This window comes from Hippichthys cyanospilos, chromosome 9 (genome assembly GCF_059441005.1).
Source record: "Hippichthys cyanospilos isolate Australia breed blue-spotted pipefish chromosome 9, RoL_Hcya_1.0, whole genome shotgun sequence".
Taxonomy (NCBI): Eukaryota; Metazoa; Chordata; class Actinopteri; order Syngnathiformes; family Syngnathidae; genus Hippichthys; species Hippichthys cyanospilos.
Genome location: NC_142377.1, coordinates 21,851,485 through 21,876,562, shown reverse-complemented (window position 1 = coordinate 21,876,562; position 25,078 = coordinate 21,851,485). Strand labels below are relative to the sequence as shown.

The window sequence follows — 25,078 nt, the reverse complement described above, 5'->3', positions numbered from 1 at the left end:
GTAAACAAAAAAGTAGCACAATGCAATGAATAGATTGGGGGGGGGGGCAAGTAGCATATAATTTTAAATTTCCCAACGTGGTGTGCAGTTGTTGCAATTCTGTTTTGATTGATTCTTAATATATTTTCATTCAGTTGCATACCATTGGCAACGTTGTCATTTATACCGCTGCCTTCATATAGTACTTTCATGCGCTATACAGTAAAGTTAAAATGAATATTTGTTACAAATGCGAAGTGTATGTCCGTCAATGCGTTCAACTCAATTTACATGAGATTGTGACATGATATGGAGCTACGGGGATTTGTAAATGTCAAACCTTCCTTTTGAGTCAGTATAAGTACGCTTTTAGGTCAGTGGTGGCTTTATAATGGCAAGTTATGATAAAAATAAATTGACATTGTAAAATAAATCCAGATGGCGAAACTATAACTAGATGAAAAAATAAAGTATGCAGTACTGTAAAATCAGTTTCTTCGGATTTTTTAAAAATTATTTTTAAATGTACGAGCTAATTGTAAATCAGGGTGAATTTAATTTCTGCAATATTTTTGTGCTTTCGTTATTTATTTTCAAGATTTGTCTCATACGTTTGCATGCACATCACTGCATTTTTGCAAATATATCGAAAAATTGATGAAAAAAATAGATATATCTAGATGAATATAATCCCATATCAACAGAAATGAGTAATAATTGCATTTTGCATGAACTAACATTATTCCAAGCTATATTGGTCGGCAACAAGCAAACAGTGGCAAATAGACGACAATAAGAACTTCAGAATGATTTTTGCCAACGTGGTGTCGGCTTCGTCACATTCGATTTACTCCCCATCAGCGAATGAAATCCGCCGAGCGACTCAAGACCCCCCCCCCCCCCCCCCCCCCCGTCTAAGACTCCCCGGTTTTCTTCATCCAATGGGGCACCATCACCGACCGTCCAATGAGGTGGCGAAAGATTGCTTACGTATGAGAACTGAAGGGTTGAAAAAGAGGTCACTGGCGCTCTAATCCGAAAAAAGAAAGGGGAAAAAAAAAATCCCGACATGCAACGGGACGTGAAGCCTCCATTTGATTATTTCAACATTAATGGACTTGACCTCTTTTTGGATATTTTTTTATTATTGCTGTGTGGAAGGTCGGCCTATAGATGTCATGTTTGTTAACGATTTGCCGAATACCTGTCGGAACCTTTAACATCTGGAATATTTTTAACCCGCATTCAGTATCTTTAATTAAAAAACAAGCATGCAAGATATGTGATAGTACTCGAGATCAATAAAATTGTCTTGCTATTTTTTTAATGTTTTTTTTATTTTTACAATTGGATGCACCGTATTATATTGTCTGTTAGTTATTACTCTAAAGTATCGGGTTTGAACTAACGGTCATCGGAAGAATGAATTAATCTGTTGATTATTTTGTCAATAAGTTGATGATCAGATAAACACATTTTAACCGTCATTTGTTGCGTCAAAAACAAGACATTATTTCAAATTGACGGTGCAGACGATGCAAAAAAAAAAGAATTAAGATTCTGTTGCTTGTTTGATCCATCGTCGAAAAAGGGCAAATAGTAATCGCAGCGTTCTGTTTTGATTCAACACAAGAATTCATTTTAATTCAAGGACCACAGAAAAGAAATATTAACCGTCGAGATGCTGAAATTCCCAACAATTGAACAATTTTAAATAAACTAGGTCTCGAAAAGATGTGGCTTGATGATCGATTAATTGGAAAATAAATGTATGGTTGACCGATCATCGCAGCACTACTAACGTAAAATGCTTGGCTATTACCCAAAATTGACTGTAATGCAACCAGCCTCCACATTATCAAGCGGGTTCTTGGTCTAATGTATCCATATTTGAAATGCATTTCCTGTGCAGCTATGGCGAGAGCTGTATTCATTCCTTTTATGGAAACCGTAAGAAGTCAATAAGCGTCACTGAACAGATCGCGTGGTTCGTGGTGGTCGGTCCGACGGTAGGAAGCTTGTGTCAACTCTATCGTAGTCAAAATGCATTGGCTTTGATTTCTTTCAAGTCGCTGTAACCACATCGTGGCGACGCCCTAATAAATAGCAATGTGGGACAGCTACAGATGGCGCACAATCAAGCCTTTTCTTTCTGAGGGGTGTTATTCATCCCAGGAGATTGAGGTACAGCACTAAATTGTTGATTAGTGCCCATTTGAGAAGCGCGCTCGAATTATTGGTTAACCTAGCGGCAAAGGAGTGGCCACGTTTGAAGATTGATGGAGGTGGAAGGACTTTGTCAAACATGTCTGAGAAAACACACAGAGGATTTATCCTGCTTGGGTTCGGGGCCCCGTTCATCATCCGCAGCCTTTAGTTGACAGCCGTACTAACGACAACGCTCATCGAATTATGCGAGTTGGAATTCAGATTTATACTCGGCCGTAAAACCGCAGTAGCGTGCGCAGTTAAAAGCGGGGTCGCGAATTCTCTAGGTGAAACCATTTGCGTTTTCCAATTGGCCTCTTCCTTGTGTTGCGGTGCTGCAGACATTTTCTGGTTGGGTAGGTGTTGCCATGATGCAGCCGCACTTTGCTAAAGGCCAATATGCAAGTAGTTGTTGCGGGTCCAGAGATTCCACCCTCACTTGTGGTTTTTTTTGTTTTTTTTTTGGACAGAAACATAATAGAACCAAAAACACCGATTGCCGAATAAACATTTGTCAAAATAAAGCTGGTTGGTAAAGCAGATTATCAGGATAACAAACGCCAGTTACCGTTTATTTCACAGGTAATTATGGAATAGTTTTTAGTCACTGGTTAAAATTAGAACACCTAAAACCGCGCAACTATGCAGTAGATGTTTTTTTTTTGTAGAGATGGGCCATATTCTTGGAAAAAGCAAGACCTTGTGCGTTTTGGGATGTTCACAACTTTTTTTCCTTTCTTTTGGGAAGATCCATGTGTTAATGTTATCTTTATGATAGCCCGCTAACTACAATATCAACAAGGGTTTTTAAGCACACAAATAACACCAACTATTCAGCCAGTGGGTGGTGAACAACACAAATACAGTCTACCCCCTAGGGTCATGACAGTTGTTTTTGTCGCAAAGCCATAAAGAGGGTACGAAAAAACTCAGTATTCCACATCGCAACATGAAAAAAAAACGTAAGCCAGGGACACCGTAACACGAGGATCCACTGTATTTTTAAAGTCGATTTACCGAAATTCATAATTATATTATTTCACTTTTTTAGATGTTTTTGTTTGGTCTTGTGCCTTGAGATAAAGGTACAGTACCGGCGGAATCCGGCAGAATCCTCGCTACCCAAAACCATCGTGTTTTAAATTAAAAACAAACAAACAATCAGAAAAGATATGTTTGTTGACCTATTTGTTGACCTTTCTAACCATGAAAAAGCCATGATTTGCACCAGTCAACAAGTGTATCAAGGGTAGTAAGCTACGGTGGTACACATTTGTAATTCTGAGACCTTGGTTTGCGCTCATTTCGATTCCACTGTTATGTACTCTGGTATTTCAATGCACACAACGACATAATCCTACCGAGCTCGGCAAGGATGCTTTCATATGTAAATGCTTTCTATTGTTTTCAAGCGGAATTGTTTAGTAAGGAATGGCTGCGCGAATAGTGTAACGTGGAAGCATTTTGTTTTGTGTAAGGAATGGCTGCGCGAATAGTGTAACGTGGAAGCATTTTGTTTTGTGTTTGAGTAACAAAAACCCGACGGGGGCGTGCTCAGAGAAACAGGATTAGAAGGAGGTAAAAATGAGCGAGCGCGTATTTACAAATCCAGTGTTTTCTCAGTGGGCCCAGCGAGCAGATGCGGGCGAATTGCCCGCATGCCAACCGCCACGGTAGGCTTTCACAAAGAATCTCTCTCTATTCAAGACCTAATCCATGCCGCGCAGTGCCCTGGTACGGTATTGTCACGGTATTGTCATTTTGCATACGCAATCTCAATAAGTGCCGCTAACACTTGTTGTTTCTCTTGAGGCGTCGTGTCACATTCGAGAGCCGTACATGACCTTTTATTTCTTCCGGGAGGGATCAAGGAGAGCGTTCCGGTTTTGCTGTAGCGCAACATGGCTACTCCACTTCACGCGTTTGTTTTGTTGTATGCAGGAGACCTTTTGTCTGAGTCTCTGTGGCCGTGTAGCGTATAATCAAAGCTGAAAAAGGAAGGTAGGTGTGCTGGTTGAAGTCCTGCCAGAGAATTGCCATCCCGCGGGTTCTGTCCCACCAGGATAGGATGCACTCTTTGGCGAGGTTTCCACGCCTTCAGCTGTCTGCCGACTGCTGCAGTCTGCACTACGCAAGCCAAACCTTCAGGCTTTTCTACCTTTAACTGTTCCGATCCACATGTATTTGCCCTCTAGACCCCGTGCTAAAATTACCGGTAAGCAGAGCGAAAGTATTAACGTCGGAAGGAACAACGTATTGCATTTAGGAATACAGCGCATTCAACTAGTAGTACGGTTCAGGATCGGGGGCTGTTGTTTTATTTGATAGTCTGACATTTTTATTACTGACAATATACTAATTAATAAACGGAACACTTGCCAACAACGTGCTGAGAGCACCGCTTACTTGGTGTCGTCTTACGTATTTACAAGCAAGAAAGCGGTCCACGTCAAGACGTTTAATAAAAGTATCACAGCGATTTGCACCTTTAGTGCCAAAAATAAATCATTAAATATGAAATACTAAATATGTCATTGTTAATTTAATGTTTGAACATATTAAGATGACATACAATAATGTCTTTGATTACTTTACAGCAAACAGGGGTGTGTGAATGTAATAACGGTTTCCCGTTGTGCGAGCTACAACTCTATGAACTCATGATGTCATCAAAATACAACATTAATTTATGGCTAGAACTCGGCATAAATCTTATGCTGAATGCTGAATTAGCAACCCATTTACGACCTGCATACAAGAGTCAGACTTTGTCCTTTGAAAATATTACATTATTGTCTAGTTATCTTTTTGGGCGGGGGGGTTCTATGCAGCCCCACGAGTCCAAACGCGGTCTATGATTAATATTGCTTTTGTGATATCTTAATTAATTGGGGTGTGGGTATTTATTATGATTCTCAGTCGATACAACATGACCCAAAATCAATTTCATGTTAAAATGAATACATAAAACAAATCTACTTCCTGTTGGCTTCTATTAACATAAAGTAGCAAAATAGCCAACTTAGTGTTGGATACAAATTGGTAATTTTAATCCATCCATTTTAAATAATAGAATAAAAGAATATAATTAAGATTATTATTGATGAAAATTGTTGAAGTATACCTACACACGTATCCTTTTTAAAATTAACAACAGAAAAACGCAATATAAATCAACTTTCAACAACTGTTGATGATTTTTATCGTGTTTATACGGGGTATAGCTTAGTCTAAAACGGAAAAAAAAGAAGCAAGTGCACCAAAGTGCCTGAAACTAAAAGAAAATGATGAAAATGATTACCCAAGTTGGAATCAAACCCACAATCTCCGCTCTATAAGGACGTGCTAACTGTTTAAAGTCATGGGAGCGCATGCATTAGATGTTATTATTGTAAAGGGTATTGGACATGGAGAATCAGGAAACATATGTAATGAAATGGACCTACATGATTGCCATTGGACATATGTGATCACACTATTTTGCGTTGAAGGGCAAATAACAAAAAATTTTTTTGTTTTCTCACTGTGGGGCGTAATGAAGCCTGCTTGTGTGCATGTTGGAGCCATTTTTTGATGCTACCCGAATGTGAAAATATATCGAGAGCTGTTAAGATCTTCAGCCTGCTGTCAAAATGTCGAATAAACCACGTGGCAATAAATGTCCATTTATTTATAATCAATAAAATAGGACAGGAAATGTACCGTTTTACCAACAATTGGATTGAGAGTGGACGTACGCAGTCCAAATTAGGCGATAACTCGAGATCGGGCTCTTGGACCTGCAGTGTAAATCCAACCCAAGTGTATTCATGTTCAATTCATTTTAGCAGACACCCGCTGCCATCCTAATTTTCATCCAATGTTGAACATGCATACCAAATGTAGCGCCTCCTTCCCACTTTTCACTTCTTATTAACAGTAATAAATTAGGTCATCTAAAGTCAAATTAGGCATGGCTTCCCATTTCCCCTCCTGATGGAGATTCCTAGCTGCGCTAGAATGTAAGCTCTAGAAAGAAGACACAAAAATTGAGGTTGGAAAGGTCAGAAATTTGTGGAACCGGACTCAGAAGCTAATTATTTCCGTGCGCTGTCGGCAAAGCGAGTGGGCCAATCGTAGGTTCGTGACAGACGCTTCTATAATACTGTTAGCATGCGCGATACAATCATCTCGCACTTAATTAAATACACCCACACGCGAGATACACCCGCACTTGTAATGCAATTCAATTTGAATGTGTCATAAAGGTACCGCTACTTTCTGTTTATTATTGGGGTCGCGCCGGATCGTGTCACATGCGGAGGCGCTTTTGTCCTTTTGCGACCATAAATGTCATTAGAGTCAATGTCGAGAGAGTTATTTAAATGAATGGATCAAAATAGAAAAAGAACCGTTGTGCCGCGTCCAAATAAGATTACTGTTAACTTGCGTTTAATAATTTAGCAGAAACACTGTCTCGCAGCAATGCGATTCTCAGAGGTCTGAACACAGATAGAGTACGGTATATTAATTCCAGATTTTCACATCCAATGATATTTTTGGACAAGCCGGTTTTCCACGGGGGTTTGCCTCAGCGCCGCCGTGTTACGTTTGAGTAGCGCGATTGACGCGGGCGAGGCGACTAATTCAAATAAACAGACAAAGGAGAAACGTTCATTACCTCTGCGTAACCTCCCCGAATGTTCGCAAAGCCATCTGGATCAAGACTATTCTTATATCCTATTTTTGTTAGCGTATGCTAATTGGTGGCGCGTTCTCTTTGCTGAGATTGTTTATTGGCTCGGGCCTGATTCGTTTGGACCCGCTGGGAATGGATATCGTTGGGAGGACGATTCATCTGTAGTGGTTTATTCAAAACAGGGAGCACGTAAACATCCGCAATCAAAATAATATATTGTCCTAATTTGCTTTGTGTGTTTGTTTTAATTGTTACGGCTTTCAAGTTTTTCATCACAGGACCACGCTAAATTTCACGTCGTAAAGCGAAACTGGATCTGGTTCGAGTTGTTCTTAGATAGACTTGTGAATATTGACTTTTTTTCGATAATCAACCCTTGAATAGTCACTAATTCTAATACCAACTGTTTTTTGGATACACAAAATTGCCCAAAAAAATGCCATAATTTTATAGGAAGACCGTTTTATTCAGGTATGGAATATTCTTTATAATTTCATAAAATGAATGGCAGTTTTTTTATTCTTCTGATTAGTCATTTGTGCAAGTTGTAGGTTTCGGAGTTTACTTTTGACCATTTTGTGGCTGTACATACTCAAGATTTCAGACTGACTTCAGGGCCTACATTTTCAAAGAATTTTAGGGCAAATTGAGTCTGAAAACCTCCAAAATGAGCAAACTGACCCTGAAAAATGTCAGATTTGACACGTCTGTTTGGGTTCTTGCGACGTTTTTGTGGGTATATGTGTGACGGGCATGCTTACCAAGTCCATGCTGTGAAATGAACCTGTGTTCGGGCACTGAATTTCAAAACTGTGGCTTGGCTCTACCAAGCTGTGGAAAAAAAGAGAGTGAGGGAACCGGGGAAAGAAGCGAATAGCCTGAGAGAGGTCAGACCTCGTTTTGGAGAGCCCCATCCGCATACACACACCCCAGGTACCGGGACGTCGCCTTTTATGCGCGCTCGGAGAACACAAACCCGGGGCGGATTAGCGGCCGGGGCTCTCAATGTCCCCGGGATTGCAGCCCGTCGGGCCCAAACAAAGCGGGTCTGATTGCATCCTCATCTGCATGACAAAGAGCCAGTCTTTTTCTACCTGAAAACGCTGCCTCGGCACACGTGACGCTATGTAGCCCATCCATCAGCGACTCTGGACCCACGTGACAGCGGCCCTTTGTTTTCACTCCGTTCCCCCCCAATGCACCCTCTGTCCCTTTCTCTGACCCATATGGCCTGTCTACCGTGACCCCTCCCTCGCTGACCGTTCTCATCGGAAAATCATCCGCGTCGTCATCCATTGATCTTCAGTGCCGGTTACGCGCTTGGCGTTGTCACCCCTCTCCAAAACAGGACCCGGTTCTGTCACCAGGGACGCCCGTTTTCCAAATGTGCGATCGGTTGCCGATTGTTGCGTCACGTGCATATTCCCATAAGGCGGCCCCATGCTTGAATGCAATCTGTTATTTGCCGCTTTGCACTTTGTCAGATTTAGGAATGATTCATCTCCTAGAATAAAAGGTCCCCAAAGCCAGCTTCTCTTGGCAATGTGAAATTTGCTTGAAATGTCTCTTCTGAATAGGCTTTTAAAAGAACTTTACAACCCGCAATCGGAGCAACGGGAAGTCTGTTGTTTGGTTCAAAATGTTAATTTCCAAAACATATTGGCCGTTTTAGTGGTCCTCCAAAAACATACCAATTCCCGAGTGTTCGTTTAATAAGTTAAAATTTGGTAGACATGTCTGAGTGCCGTGATAGCGGATTATGTCATATATTGATGTCTTGGCAGTACTTATGCTTTAGAATCTCAGTGACGCATTGTCAGAACGTCAAGCTATGAAGTTCTCATGTCAAGCTGCCTCCCTACTTTCTTTAGGGGTCTAGTTTCCGAGCCTAGTTCCGCAAGCGTAGTTTTCTGTGTTTTTTCAATGGCCGCGTGATGATGCTGTGTTTTGTTTTGTGCAAGACGTGACCCGACATTGTCGCCGTCGCTTCCGCGGGTCACGTTCGTGGTTTGAAAATGGACAGAAGCATCAAGCAAAAATGATTAATTTAAGATGATCGAACTGCAGGGTTTTTAAGATTTTTTTATCGATCTTGTCAACGCCTGCCGCACGCCCTGGAGTCCAGCAATCGAAATGCGACACAGAGTTGGGGAAGAAGCTTCGCCTGACGCAAAATTACAATCCAAAAAAAATTATTTGGTCCACACGAAACTACAAAACGAAACTGCGGCAATGAAAGCTGTTGTATGCTTTTTTTTTCCCAGTGTGGATGATGGTATACATGTCTTTGACCTGTAGATCCAAAAATGTCCTCAAGACCTCATACCAAAACATTACCGAAAGGCATAAAGAAACAGATACAAACTCTATAAATCAAAGCGGAATATAGTACGCCTCCTGGGTCAGATGTTAGAAGTTGCTCAATAGCATTTTTTTTTTTCTCTTTCAGGTTTACGGTATCAGACGAGCATCTGTCACCCTGAATATTTTAGAACACTGTGTTTTGCATTCGCATTCATATATGGAGGTCAGTGGACTTTGGGGGACATGATCATCGAAAGTGAAAGGAACATTTAATTCTCTGCATAATAAAATTAAAGTCAATATTTTAAATTGGGTAGGCCATTCAAGGGGAGTATGGCGACCGAAATGATGTCCCTGATAGGCATTTGTTTCTATTCAAGCCATTGCAAAAAGCCCGGAAACTGGGAATGAATTAACCTCTTTGGCCTTTGCTGAAACCTTTGCAATTCTTTTGCGAATCTTTTTCACACGCAGCCTTGAAATGCGTACAGTTGAAGAAATAACGTCATAGAAACTGAAACACGAGTGAGTGTTCAACAAAGAGACCATCACGCTTTGAATTCTTTTGCCAGTTTATTGCAAGCCATGTTTTTAAGACAAAAAGGGATTCTACATAAAATATGTCTTCACAAAATAATATAATGGAATTTTAATGGAATTTTGTTGTAACACATCAACATAAACTATACGTACTAACGGCACACTAGAAATCATTCGTCACTGTCATATATAAGAGGTGATTTGCCTCGTTTATTCGTATGCTGCCTTTGTTGATCCATTGGAGTAAAACGAAGTTTTACTAAGAGTGAATGTGCTTTCTTTTCAAATTCGCTCCATGTAAAATTAAGCAGAAGACACAAAAGCTCAAAAAAACATTTGGCTTGCCGATTCCTCCAATGCATTTTTCAGGAGACTTTTCCATGTGACAGTGTCTTTTGACTGCATTTCAAACAGGACATAATTGTAATTCTTACAAGCCACAGCGAGACTATTTATTTGTTGTCTTGAGTTTGGACCGCTTCGGATCACAACAGCTTTTTCTTGGAAATCCAAAATAAAGAACTCAGCAAACATTAAACCTCAGGGGCGACCAATAAACTGACGCCTCGCTGCTCTTATTGTTGTTTCACATTCAGCAAAAATTGATAATGATGAATGCCCTATTTGCGAAGAGAAATATTCCCAGGACTTGCGTAAGCACTTATCCCGAGTGTTGCATTAGATAAGGCGCTATTCCACGTTGAAAGTATTCGCATTTCCAAATACTGTGAATGATTCCAATTGGAGTAAGCGACTATGAATGGTGCTCACGCTAATAGAGCTGGCAGAAATAAGATTGCAGACATATCCAGTGGGGTAACTAGCACAATGTCTGCAATCACACTGCAGTTGTGAAATAATGCGGCTTAGGGAGCAGAAATCAGGTGTACAATAGAGGCGTGTGTATGTGCGTGTGCGATGGGGCGGGGGGGGGGGGGGGGGGGGGGTGTTAAGAAAGCCTGCCTGTCTTCCCCGCCATCCTCGGGCAGGGCTGATATTCTCTGCAAAATCACAATGGATCATTTGGGAAGGCAGCTGGAAAATCTCAGGAGACCTGCTGCGCCTGTGAAATCAATAAAAGAGATCCAGCAGGGACTATTAAATGGAGTGAATGTCATAGGAACAGGCCAAACATTTAGAATATTATTATTCATGGCGTCTAAATAGGCTTTTATGCCGCGCACAATGCGCAAGGCCGTTTGTGTTGGCAGAGGCACGGCAGTTTTGTGTTCTGCCACTCTATTGCGCATCAATCTTGTTTCCGAATGACTTCAATTAACCAACCAAAGCGCTACGGAAAGCAAGCTTTGTACTCACGTAAGATAAAACGACCTTTTTTCCGGAAGGGTTTTAGACATGACAACATAAGTAAACAAACTGTTAAGGCACCTGCAGGATGTATCATGCAGGAAATACCTGAAAGGTGTTCGACACAACCGATTTTTGAAACGTTAGCGACCCCGCACACGATAAGGAAAAAAGTTGAAATTCGTCGTTATTTCTGCTTCTTTGTGTGCGGTCTACTGGCGCACTACACACACAATATCTCCACCAACATTGACAGTTCCATTCTCTACAGTACCAGATGTTCGCCATAATTCAAAATATGACCAATGAGACATTGTGTGGTGCCCCGGGGCATCCAAACTGGAGAAGAAGAAACTGAAGCAACTAGGCTAAGGCCTCGTTAAGACTGCTGATCAAAATCACATTTCGATGAGTTACGGGCATCGAAGGGAACGTTTCGAACGCGATTACCACGGACGCCTCGTCGTCAATGTTGTTTCTACAGTGATATGCCAGGCGGGTCTCACCCGAATAAAACCGGACTTGATTTGGACGCTTGTTAAAAACAGTGTGGAGAGTCAGCCCTAAAAATGGGATTTTAGGAAGAATATAAATATAAAAAGTGAAAAATAAATGACTACTATACTTTTTAAGCCTACAGCATCCTGCAAAATTATTGTATATCATCTCCAGATGATTGTCTCACCTCCTGCCCACGTCGCTGCATCGAGCTTCCCTTTAATCAAAAACAAAACAGAACTCGTTTTTGTTTCATTGACCTTTCCATGCTACGCTGCGCTATTTTTATTTGTACGTTTTGTCAACTTTGTCTCAAGCATTGTAATTTTCGTCCTCTTGCGCGTGGAAAAAATCTCAGCACTTTATCCCCACTGTTGCTACTGTTTTATTCACAGTCAGCATGGGGCTCTATTTTTGCCATCCGAAAATGTCAGATTATGCAAGACAACAGCCGTTGAATGAAGCCGTTCACATCTCGCGCAGCAAAATGCTACTTTAATACATTAAAGCATGCAGCATGTGAAGGATGCTTTCCTTTGACTGTTCCACAAATACAAAAGGCAAAAGTGTGCAGCTTATGATGTTTGGCATCTTAATTTTTTTCTTTAGCTGTGAGAAACATAGCACGATGAGGAAAATATTCAGCATGTATGCTCACTGCCATTTTCATGTGCGCAACACACGTCGTCACTGACGCTCAACTGCCCTGAGTTGGCAGTATGCATTGATTTGTTTAAACATTTATGATAGACGGTATAACAATTTTTTTTAAGTAGATCAGAGAAATCTCATTTCATCATTTGAGGATGTGGCCTTTACCGACTTGAGAGCTGCAACAAAAACGATGTGAATAATTATTTAATCTGTGGTTTTATTTTCTCTGATGGATATAAAACCCCAGGTAAAAACATCAAAATCGTATATACATTTAAAAATATAGTTACAAATATGTATATGTTTATATGTATATATTTAAATAACATCGTAAATAAAAAATATATTAAGGAAAAATACAATTTTATTTACCTTTGGAGTGGCGTGACTTGAGCTAGTTACGGCCATATTCCCTAGCGAGGGTAGCCTAGCCTGGCGTTCTTTGTATTTCTTGATTATCTCCTGCCTCGTTTCCATACTAATTATCTCACTTCTACCTTTAACGTCATTAGCGATATTGGGACCCATGGCTAACCGATTCAAGTTTGAATCAAGCACTAAAATGCACAATAAATACGGTATTGTACGCACTCACACGAGATCAACTCTCTAGCATATTAGCATCTTAATGTCACTGTGAGACTGACCAATAGCGGACCAGCATCTTAGTGACGCCTAGCAATAGCAGACCAGCATCTTAGTGACGCCGTGTCGCTGACCAATAGAAGAACAGCATCTTAGTGACGAATGCAGTGACGCATGAGCGTGGTCTTACACACTGACCACCATGTTTGAATTTTGTAATTGTTAGTGATGCCATAAAGCGGGAAAAATGCCGTAAAGAGGGGATGGAAAACATAATATACAACTTCGTAACGTGAAAAAAATGGAAGCCAGGGACGCCGTAACCCAGGGGTCCACTGTATGTGTCTACTTTTTTTTTTTACCCCAAAATAAAGCAAATGCTAGCATTTTTTTTTTTAATTCAACACAAAGTTAAGATATAGATAATATGTGTTTACGTAGAGGACTATAGAAATAGCAAAATATTTACTGGTACGAAGCCAAAATGCTGGCGATTTGGACAGTTTTAAATCAAACTTATTTTAAATGAAAACAACTTCATCTCTGTGCTTCCACTCTTGTGAGTCGATAGCGTTGTTTCTCGTCACGTTAAAAGAAGATGATTGTCATTGGCCCGCTTTCTAGGAGGCGCCAATCGCTCAAATCGGTGGAGCGTCTTCATCCCTCCTTCTTCCTCGGCGGTTAACACATGGCGGCTGGAGTGATTTCCAGTGGAGATGATGAACACAGAGAAGGAATAAGAGACTTTGCTTCAGACGGCCCTGGGGCAGCCTGACTCTTACAGTTTGAACACAATGAAAAGGCTATATTTTGCCTCGCTGAGCAGAATGGGAAAGCGGGGTCGTTTTGACTCTACGCTTTAACTTGTCTTGCCACAAGATCCGTGAAAAATGCATTAGGCAAAAAAGGAGATTCTTTGATCTCCTTGCCTGCAGTAAAAATGTCTTTTTTTTTTTTTTTTTAGAAATACTGATTCAAGCCAAAAATAATGTTGCGTGGTTTCGCTGTGTGCTGCATGTAGACACGGTCATGGATTAATCCCTGTTTCAAATTCACTTCTTACATGCACACACACACGATACTGCAAGAACACTTGCGACAACACCTGCAGGCTTCTGTTGTATGGGCTGTTTTTTTTTTTTTTTGGTGGCATTAACTTGGAAATCAGAGGCCCGGAAGCGGGATTATGTTGCTTTTAGGAGGTGTGAAGCAGGACAGGCTTAAATGAGGCAACAAAACACGAAATGTTCCTTTCATGCCATGCGTCAAGCGCCGGCCCTTTGACATCTATGTTGTATTCAAAACGACAACAAAAAAGCCAAAAGCTACGGTTTTACAACACGGTGTCCTCGCGATTAGCACGTCTGTCTCATATGTTTGAAATCTAGCTCCAGTCCATGTGTGGAGTTTGCATGGGCTCTGCACGCTTGTGGGGTTTTTCTCGGTGAAGTCGCACCCACCCACATTCAAAAACACGCCTCTTTGACTCGAAATTGGGCATAAACATTAAGAATTATGTTTGTTAATTTACTTCAATTTGTGTGCACCGGCAGAGGCATTGTGATAACTAGTTTATTGTCTCGAAAAGTGCTTCCAACATTTTTAATCAAGTACAACCTTGAAAAATACTTGCCGCAAAACCCATCAACATGAATGTTCATTAAAAAAAGCAAATGTTTCGACGAGAAAATAAAGGAAAATAAAATGATCGTACTTAAGTAGTGATTCACAGAGATTGCGCATAAATGATAAATAAATGTGGTCTGAATAGCTGTTGCAAAAGGATTAAATGCAAAAAAAAAAAATGCAGAACATTTAGACAATTTGAGGAAAATTGTGCTTCTACACATAGAATTGGACGCCTGGATCCTATCAAGCGCGAAATTAAACACCCAAGTACAGAATTTTCCGCACTATAAGGCGCACCTAAAAAAAAAAAAAAAAAAACTGACTGTGCGCCTTATAATCAGGTGCGCCATATATAAAATTAAAATCAAACAACCAAGTACCGTATTTTCCGCACTATAAGGCGCACCTAAAAGCCTTATTCTTTTAAAAAGCTGATGGTGCGCCTTATAATCAGGTGCGCCTTATATATGGATCAATATTGCGATTGGGATTGGTAGCTGGGGAATGAAGTGATAAAGTAAGCTTCATTTGTTTCTTTTGCGTGTTTACAGTTGAACAAGGTTGCTCATATTGACATTGAGTTATTATGCTATTGAGAGTTTAGAGTTATTATTTCAGTTATTGTTGTTACTTTGAGTATTACTATATTGTGATTGAAAACGTTTTCAAATATGTCATTAATTGAGGGTGCGCCTTATAATCCGGTGCGCCTTATATATGGAAAAAGTTTTAAAATATGTCATTAATCCGGTATATATATTATTATAGTGCGGAAAATATTGTATATGTTTTGTTTTCTTCCCTTTTTTGAAAACCTGTCTATGAACGAGGCGTTCTCTACTGTTACGTAACGGCGTGGCAAATGTATATAGTAACCTCCCCCGCATCAAGTTTCCCTGGCCGAAGATTCACAATCGCTTTCAATTGCGCTGTCTCCAGCACTACATCAAAGCCAAAAGGTAAGCAGAGCCGCACTGATATATATTTTTTTTTCCCACTGGTTAGCTTCTGATTAGCAGCACGCTCGCGCGACCAAAAATGTTACAGAAAGGCATATGAACGGGCATCCTTGGTCATTTATTGATTAATTGCGCTCATCCTTAATCGCTGTCGAGCGTTGTATCCCATTGGCCTTGGCGGGCGCAGCTTCACAGCTCCAAAGGAAGCGAGCGAAACTCTCACTCATGCTGTTGTTGCTGCGCACACTCATGTGGCTGGAGGGCATCTCTCAAACGCTCACTCTCATCGCACCATTTCAAAACATTGGCCGCCATCTTTATTTCCTTTGTCTTAGCTTTCTGGCTGGCTTCTGCTGTGACAAATAGTCCCATTTGTTCATGATTTTTTTTTTTTTTCATGCAGCACCTGTCGCCCATCCCCCTCAATCAACACCACTCAAGAAAAAAAAAATGCTAATGCGAGAGCAGAACTGTCCAACAATGCATCACTTTAGGTACACACACATGTGAACAGTCACTTTATCTTCGGATGAGGATGTCATTTAGGCCCGAGCTGTCAGGAACGACGCGAGTGCGCTGGGGGCCATCAGGAGACATACGCGATGGCTTTCTTTTTTTTTTTCCCCCCAGACAGCACCAGATGTGCGTGTTGAATAGTGTTGATTTTTTCATGCTCTTGAATGGTAATGTTAGACACTTCAAACAAGAAGCCTTGAGTCTGTTTCACAAGGACCGTGAAAACCGCAGGGTCCTATTCAAGTACCTTCAGAGCTCGTCTGAAATTTCTCCCAAATTGCTAACCGATAAATCGGCGGCTCTTGAGAAAGTCACTCCGAGAATTGGAAGAAAGCTTGAAATATTTTTTTGTTTAAATTGTTATGCTTATTTCTTGCCTCACCAGTTATTTTATTTGCAATGCAGCACCTTGCCTTTGTCTCATCTTTTCCCTCAAGAGCATCCTTTGTTCCAAACAGCTTTTTTTTCACCACGGCTTGATTCCGGTAACGCCCCGGCTCAGCTCTCCATATTTTCAGTTGAATTAAGGCAGATCTATTGTTGGTATTGTTTGCTATATTTTTGGAGCAACCAAATTACATTCATTACATACATACATACAATTTACATAAAAACTCGCCACAAAAGGCTGTTGCTAGACACTTTTAGTAGGACTAAATGTAAATCTTTTCACCGTGCGTTTACAGCGGACGAGCAAGTGTAAGCATACCCCTGCCAAAAGTATTGGGACAGTAAGGCCAATTAGAAAAAGGTTGATTTGACATTAAAAAAAAGTACGATACAACTGATCAAAATTCACCTTTTCTTTATCTTTGGGTGTGAGAGCAGAACACCGCAGTTGTGGGTGTGCAAAAGTATTGGAACAGATGGACTTCAGATGAATATGACTGTCTAGTTACTTTTCAAACTAGTGCCAGTAGTGTTTTCAAAAGCAAAACACTACATTATCATTTGAGGGGGGCAAAAAAATACACATGTAAACCACATGTTCCAATACTTTGACTTTTGACGGCTATTTTAACAATGCTAGGTACTTCAGTAGACACTAATATTAAGAATGTGGGATATTTTTGCGCCGTTGAAAATTCACAAACAGGTCGCATTTCTTTAGAAATGTGAATGACATGAAAAAAATTGGATTTCACAAAAAAATTGGAATTGAGATCTAAGCCCCGCAGTGCCGACTGAGCCTGAGCTCGGTGGATTTCCCAACAGGATGGAGAACTACTTTGATTAAAAAAAAAAAACAATTATCTGGGCCACACCGGGGGAAGAAATGTTTACCCCGGAGTGTGCCAGCAGTTGCTTCTTTCAGCCCTGTTACGCCTTATGCAACGAGAGTCCAAACCCCATTCCTTTCCGGCTGGCGTCATCCCCGGCCGGTTCCTCCCATTTCAGCCGCAGCCCAGATTCCCCTTCGCAATCCGCCTTCATAATCCAAAAACGCACTTCATGGGAGAAAGGCTTTATGCACCAAAAAAGTGGTTTCGCAAGAGGTTTAATCGCAACCGTCATTGTCTCGCTGAGGACATGTTTAGCCAGCGCGGCGGCGAGAGGGTGGCGAGGAAAGTCGAGGTTTGGGGATGTGCGGAGCGAGGGCGTGCGTGTGTGGTATTCCGCACGGCTGTCACTGCTCATGCCCTGGAGAAGGTGCAAGTTTGTGTCAGGCGTAAAGTACGGCTGGATTTAGTGAACAGGCAGCCATTATGTGGCGGCTTTGCAGTGATATCATTGACTTACCGCCGGCGCCATCAGTTTTTACTGTGAACACATTTTGGCTAAACGTCGATAGCCCTGCAATTAAACCCAACTGAGAAAGATACTCGATTACCCCGGGTCTGACTGCTGGTGGAAAAAAAAAAAAAAAAAGTCAAACGCTTTTGTGCCAGTAGCAATATTCCTTTTCCATCTTCTTTGTTTTTTAAGTAGCGCTTTAATGAGCATATATTGTAAACTGCAAGAATCAAGCTGAAGAATACATGGAATTGTAATTAAATGAGGAATTAAATGCTTACCAAACTTATTGCCGCAGCTAAAACATAAAAATGTTAAGCTTTGTAAAGGGAACGAGACTGTCGTCAATCAACAAACGGCAGCTTACTGTGGAGCCATTTACGATAAGATCGGGGCACAGTGGAAAACGGGAGTGACCGTGTTGCGCAACGCTAAGTATCAAGCACATATATGTATATATTAAACATGTGCTATAGTTATATCAGACATCTTTTTGCACCGTGTATACTACAGTGCAAAATTGTCGGAATTGTCCCATGAAGTATTGTATAGTAGTATATAATGGCTAGCCTTAAAAATGATACGATTTAATAATCTAAATGGATGATCTAAAAAATGTCATGGCTAGCCTCATAATCTGCCACCAAGTCTTTGAAGGGAAAGTCAAGCCAAACATATGTTGAGGTGGAACCACAAGTCAAAACATGGTCTCCTGATTAATATTGCATTTGTGGAATATGAATTAAGCAGTAAAATCCCCCCCATACTTATCCATCTCAGGAGGTGGCCATTTTGATTGATTGGTCGCTACCTAAGCCCTGAACAACTGTAATGTCATTTTTAGTCAATAGCCTGTGCTCCCCGCGTTGGATGAAAATGTGGGGATTTTTGCTGCTGAATTCATTTTCCACAGGCACAATATTAATCAGAATGCCTTGTTCAAAATAAAATATTGTAAAGGACATGTTCAATTGACTTTTTTTTTTTGGGGGGGGGGGGGTAATAATACACTTATTTGCTGACATTTTTTATTTTGCTGACCCTATTATTATTATTATTATGATTATTATTATTAAGATTACATCATAATTCCCTAAATACAGGACACATCTGCGTATAGGACACACTTAATTTTAGGGTCAAGTTCTGGTATTTTCTGATCTTCTTTCCTTAATTTATTTATTTATTGGTGTGCTGTGGGAGGAGCATTTGAGGGTACGCGGGGCGGTTGGGGAGGTTTCCAAAAATATCTCTTGAAATAAACGCAAACCCTATCTCCTCGTTATCCTGGTTTTAGGTCGACGTGCGAGGGCCTTCAGCCTGCCACAAGAATCACTTTCTTCGCGAAAGCTACCCTGATATGTGTAAATTTCAACGAGGTCAAGTTGACCCTTCCAAAAGAAAGATAGTAGAAAACACTCCATATGAGTCGAAGCTCCATTTTCAGTTTCTAACCCCATTAAAAAAAAACTTCAAATTCATCGCTTCAGCATACGCCAGAATATGAAGATAGGAGGATGTCCATCGCTTCGTGCATCTTCTTCATGCTTTTGACGACGACTGATTCAATCTTGATGTTCCCCTCGCCCTCGTGACCGCCGTTCATGTCAAAACGCTCGTCATTTCGTACACACGGCGGCAATCCGTCAACCAAGCATGAGTCATTAGTTCCCTCGTCTCCCCTCAACATCTCGCCGCTACAGAAAAGGATCGCATGTAGACTGGAATGGCTGTGGGACTTTCTGCAAACAGTAATCACATATTTGCATTGGAGCTTGCGATCCCGCACCGGCTGCCTTTTCCTTGTCAGCAGCGCTATTTAATGTGCTGATTGCTCTGGCTTGGCTTGGCGGGATAGAGACTCGCGCACACACACGCACACACACACACACACGCACATGGATTATTGGTGCAACGACTGTCGGAAGGAACATTCCACCAATAGCTCAATAGGTCAGCATGCAATCTTTTTTTTTGTCAACGGTGAATTTTCTGGTTTTTCTGAGACCGCAGGGATGAATGTTGGTTTTCACTGCACTTTTATTCATTATCATACACGGGCCTACCCCACATCCCGCACACGAATTGTTGATATTATTGGGAAAGCTATTATTTGATGGTTATCACAGTGTATCTAAGGGAATGGAGAGGATAATAGTCTGTGAAAGTTCTCGAGGGGGGTCCTCAGTTTACAACATACAGTTTGAAGGTTCAAAGGGACGCTTGCTTGCTTATTTTGCCATTTGTAACAGTGAAAAGTTCATATTTTTTCTATAATTTATTAGATGAACATAATAATGTCGTGCGAAATATTAGTGAAGATTATTATTTATGCATGCAGCAAGCGGCAGATTAGTGAGTGAGGGATTTGTTGAGAATCCGGATGGCTTGTGGAGAGAAGCTGTTTGCCAACCTGGCAGTCCTGGCCCTCAGGCTCCAGTAGCGTCGAACAATGTAACTCAAAGTGGTTGACTTTTTTTTTTCCTTGTCAGTGTAATTTGTCTAATATGTACAGTAGTACTAGCGTTACCATACTATTCAATTCCGAATTCGGGGTGTTCGATTTTCGATTCAAAACGTACTTCCATTCAAAACTGGTAAGTAGACTTTTGGTACCGTTGGTACTCAAAGCGCTTTACATTTCGTGGGTCGTACAGGATTGCAAAACGCAAGAAGACTGCTTTCAATGACGACCGGGCGGCTGAATTCCCTCCATCATTATGTGCATCCTGCAGTTTGACTTTCCAGAACGGGCTGCGTAGTGACCTATTGGTATCGTTTTGTGTTTAATTTCAATTGAGTGATTTTTAAAATCAATTCAAGTCTTAGTAAATGAGAATCCTAATTCTTATGCAAGTAATACGCAGCTTCTGTCTGATTCTGACCTACATGCCATTCATCCCAAGAATTGGATTGTATTTCGCAAGTGTTAGCTTTGCTTTGATACAGACATTTTGTCGGCCTCAACCGTATCTAAGGGGGTGGTTGTACGCGTCCGACTTTGTAGGAACGGTTTGAGGAAGGCCGCCGAAGAAGAATTTGAGTCCCGGGTCTCAAAATCATGAAATTCCAGACATCTCCCGGTTAAATAGTTCAACAGTTTGCGTGGCTAAATGGCTGGCAATGCAACAATAGCGCAGCTATATTTCTTCTGAGCGTGTTCCCACTTTTCTTTGTTCCCAATACTCCACGCATCACGTCAGTTCTGGTTAACTTAGAGACCTCTGCCCTCGTTTCTCAGCTGCTGCAAACAATGTGTGTCGTCTGGGTCGTTTGGCCGGCCCGGCCTAATCATTGACTCGGATCACGCCATACTGACGTGTTTATCATTCTCTGAAGAAAACGGACAGATTATGGCAGTGATTGGGTCCACTGAAGGCAATGCTGTATTATTCTGATCCAAGAGCCAAGATTGTCTTTTTTTTGTGTGGATTCTTGCTGCTCCTGGATGGGAGAGTCTGTTTGCAGCAGCTGAACTCAAGACCGTGACGTTCCCACAGAGCACATCAACGAGTCATTCAGCCGCACACAAACAGCAATTCAACTAAAAATAACAATCTTGGGTAACCTCGATTGTTAGATGTTGGACAGTTCCACTATTTATGACAATCTGCCTTGTTTTAGCAAAATCTTGTATTACTTGAGCAACAAATTTTGATCAAATTAGAGTAATTTATGCGTTCGAATCCGAGACCGGCTTCTCCATTACATCCCTTCTTGAGCAAGAAAGCCACTGATTGATTGTCAACATTTACGTGATTGCTGCGCTGGCTATTGAACCGCAAGGTTCAACTAGACTTATATAAAAGAATAGCGCCGAGATTCCTTTGTGTCGGCACAAGATAAAAACAAGCCCCGCGTTGGAAAAAGAAAAAAAAAAAAGGAAGCCTTGACTCCACTCAGGACTGATTGTGGAACAAATACACAACCATGCCACTAAATAACAGGCACGGTCAAGTGTTTCAACACAGCTCATTTGCCTTAATGGCATTCTTTATGCACCGCCTTGATATTTGATTATAGGTCCTTTGGTGCAGGCGTGCCAAAAAGCCACTTCAGGTTCAAGCTGTAACAAAGCCAAGTGGCAGACAAAGAGATGGTAAAGACGGCTGAATGCTCTATAACCGCATGAGCGTGCTAAATGTTAAATGGGTAAATTGCATGCTCGCATATGGGCAATGTAACCTGATTTGCTGAGGTTCTTGTGGCTTCTTGGAAATATGCAGTCTTGATTCCGGCGACCTGACCGACTATTGTCCGTGCATCTATCTGTCCGTATTCTGTTACGCTTGTCCTCGTGAGGCTCATAGGTGAGCTGCAGTTCATCCCGGTGGACCTTTCCTCAGATAATTAAGGTACACGCTGGGCGCCAGTAAATCACTGCACCCTTTCCCCCAGTTATTTTATATTCTCTTTGCCCTCATCATATATTGATCACCTTTTTTGCCACCTGTTTTTGTATCATTTGCTATGCATATGTTATGATACTGTAATTTTGTTTGTCCAAAGGAATTTAAACACTAGGTTGGGGGGGGCAAGTCTGGTTCTCAAGAGCCACAATCCAGAATGTTTTCGGTAATTATTTGAATTAGGTGTTTTGGTGTAAAGGAAACATCAAAATCTGGCTCAAGAACTGGTTTTCAGTGACACGTTGTCAGAATGTTGAGCTCTCAAGCTGTCACGCCATTTTTGAAGTTGTACCTAGTTTTCTGAGTCTATAGTTTAACAATTCCAGTTTCCAGCGGGGTTCTAAAAGCTCACTGTGGTTTTGTCTTATTTTCGTTTATGAATCGAATCAAATGTCCAACCACTAGGTGTCATCATGGTCGGCCTATTTTTTCCACTCACTTTTTCATCTCCGTTGCGACGTTATCCCATTCCACAAACGGAAGGTTTAGCTTCGGTAAAAACTTAAAATGGCCAAGAAGACTTGATAACCGTTACGACATGCCACTTCTTGTTCTATATATTTAGTCTAATAATGACCTCATTTAAAACAACATTCTTATTTCTTTTAAACCGCATTTAGATCCAATCAATCGGATTTGGAGTTCCTTCCAAAGTGCAGTTTTGGCCGCTTTTTTGAACACGCTGATTGCAGACTATGATGAATGGCTATCTTCTCCTTGGGGGGGTGCTTGTGATTCAGACTCCTATCCCCGGTTTGGAAGGATATTAAGTGAAGTGGATTTTGGTAAAGTTACACCTCAGCCGTGTGTCACCTCTCGGGCTAGCAGACAAATTTAATGCGGCGAGAGCCGGGGATTTATTGGTTGACTTCCACCCATCCTGTCCTTACCTTCCCAAGACTCCGTCACGTATCTTTTGCAGATTAGCTTGCGGAAGCAGCATAAATTAAGTGTCATGGAGTCTACTCTGCATCAAAAAAGCCATTTTATCCTTGTTCTTGCACGAGTAGACAGAATACGCATCAAGGTTCTCGTGGAAATGGAGACGGTTGTTACATCAAATTGAAGGGTGCTATTTTAGGCGGTTTCACGCTGACAAGCTGCAGTTCATATTTATCCTACGCCAAACTGTATTTGAACACACACTTGACATTTGCTGCCAAGCCGAACGGATGAAAATGAATATGTATGTATATTTTTTTTTTTTTTTTTCCATGATTGTCCTTCTTCTGTGCTGACAAGACTGACTGTGAATGCCCAGCGGTATCTTCAGGCGGTATGGAAGGCTGATGCACAGCTGTTTTTAATATGACGACATAGACCGTCAAACGTCTGCAGCGCAGCAATCCGAAGGCTACGACTCACAAAGGGGAAATCCAAATAAGCGCCGCGTCAAGTAAAGACGGGAGTTCAAACAAACGCTCGTGTGGGAAAGTGACAATTTGCTAATGATTCGGCTCATTTCTAAAAATCACAAACAAACTTAACCCTTGTCTGAAGGTCCTAAATTTCCATCCCTTCATCTATTTTCTTTTGTGCATATTGTTATTCAGGTTGTGGCTGAGCTAGAGCCTATTCCAGCTGGATTTAGACCTGAAAAGCACGGTGCACTCTCAATTGGTTGCTAGCCTATCACGAGGAACGTACACGCAGCAACTCGCGTTCGGCACATTCACACCCCCAGTTGAGGAGAAAAAAATAACATAAAATAAAATGGAGCATAATTCAATGCAAAGATGATTTGATTCTAATATGAAATGATTTGCTTTATTTGGATTCAGTGGGATTAAGATTCCATTTGGCTCATTTCAAGAAGGCATATTGCAAAAAGCTCTTGTTGCATTTTACATAAATATAAATGGACCTGACAACTGTAAATATGACATTTTATTTAAACATTTACTGTATTTCACTAATGAAAAGATTGATACGTATCTCAGTATACTTTAAAATGAATAAATCAATGTTATTTCCAACATATATACGTATATAAAATGTATAGTTTGTGCATACAATAGAAAAAGATAAAATTGAAAATAAAGCCAAACATAACAAAGATTATACTCCGTTTGAAAAGGAGTAGTAAGAAGTAAAAACACTTTTTATTTCCTACCCCGTTTATTTTTGCATTATAATATACAATATTGCTATACAGATATCTATAAATACATGATATATAATTACTGACAATGTGACAATGCTATATAATAATCTAATTATCGTATATAATGTCTCTGCATATATTTCACTGCTCTTAATATAAACACATAATATACACATGCCTACTCGATAACCAACTTTCCCTGCAAACGTATACTTTATGATACATTACCACATAACAATCAACAATTATAGCTTAATCCCTCATCATCCTATGTTAATATACCTCCTCTTTCATATACTTCTTCATAATTATTTTTCTACATGGTTTTAACAGATTTATATTTGTACTTTGTTTTCTTTTAGTATCCAGACTGTTGCTGACAGCTGGCCACGCCTTTTACTGTTAACGGATGTCCCATACTCCAGTAAGAATCCACCGGTCTGTTCCCTAAAGGCATAATTAAAGTAAATCTTTGGGTGACAGTAGCTTGGTAAACGGACGACCCCTGTGCATCCCTTACTGACACTACCCGTTTTGATTTTAAGTGCTGCAATTCTGGAAAAATCGTAGAACCTCGGTGGCTTTAATGAGGTGATGGGGCGTGGCCAGCATTCGAAGGGTTCCGTATTTGAAGGACAGCCCTTGAAAGCAGAGGCTTTCTCTGCCAGTTGGACTGATCAATATCCCCGCTGAAGGAGACTCCCGAGATTCTCACCTGGCTTGACCCGCCAAGCCGACCTCTGATCCTCTATTAGCCGACTTTGCCCTCCCGCCCTTGGCCGCAGGGGAATGAAAAGCGCCATAAGGTTAAGATCCGCCGACGACTCTGAGAGCCCGCTCGCACAAAAGTGCAATCTCCAGCTCAATAACACAAAGCCTCCTGTTAGTGGGATGTCGTCCGAAGCGGTGAGAGGGAAGTTATGATATCAGATTTCATTATTTGATAAGCGAAGCGTCTGGGCTGAAATGTACT

At 41.0% G+C, this 25,078-nt stretch overlaps 1 protein-coding gene across 4 annotated transcripts in view; it reads left to right on the top strand.

The window, feature by feature from the left end:
- The window catches only part of ephb2b (eph receptor B2b), a 130,615-nt gene that overhangs the window by 1,063 nt on the left and 104,474 nt on the right, over positions 1–25,078 (top strand). The window lies entirely within an intron of this gene.